Source organism: Eimeria mitis, genomic scaffold, assembly GCF_000499745.2.
Source record: "Eimeria mitis Houghton genomic scaffold, Emh_scaff2707, whole genome shotgun sequence".
NCBI lineage: Eukaryota > Apicomplexa > Conoidasida > Eucoccidiorida > Eimeriidae > Eimeria > Eimeria mitis.
Window position 1 is genome coordinate 4,394 of NW_013571052.1, and position 366 is coordinate 4,759.

Consider the following 366-nt stretch of genomic DNA (forward strand, 5'->3'; position numbering starts at 1 on the left):
TAGGTTTAGGGTTTAGTGTAAGGGTCTAGTGTCTGGTGATTAGGGTTTAGGGTTTAGGTTTAAGGGTTTCGCGTTAAGGGTTTAGGGTTTAGCTTAAAGAGTCTTGTGTTAAGGGTTAAGGGTTTAGTGTTGAGGGTTTAGTGTTAAGGGTTTAGGGTTTAGTGCTAAGGGTTTAGGGTTTACTTTTAAGGGTTTAGGGTTTAGGGTTCAGTGTTAATGTTTAAGGGTTTAGTGTTAAGGGTTTATGGTTTAGGGTTTACTGTAAAGGGTTTAGGGTTTTAGGGTTTAGGGTTTAGGGTTTAGGGTTTGGTGACCTTGAGTCTGTTGTTGAGAGGAAAGGAGAACTGCGCCAAAGCAGAACGGAGA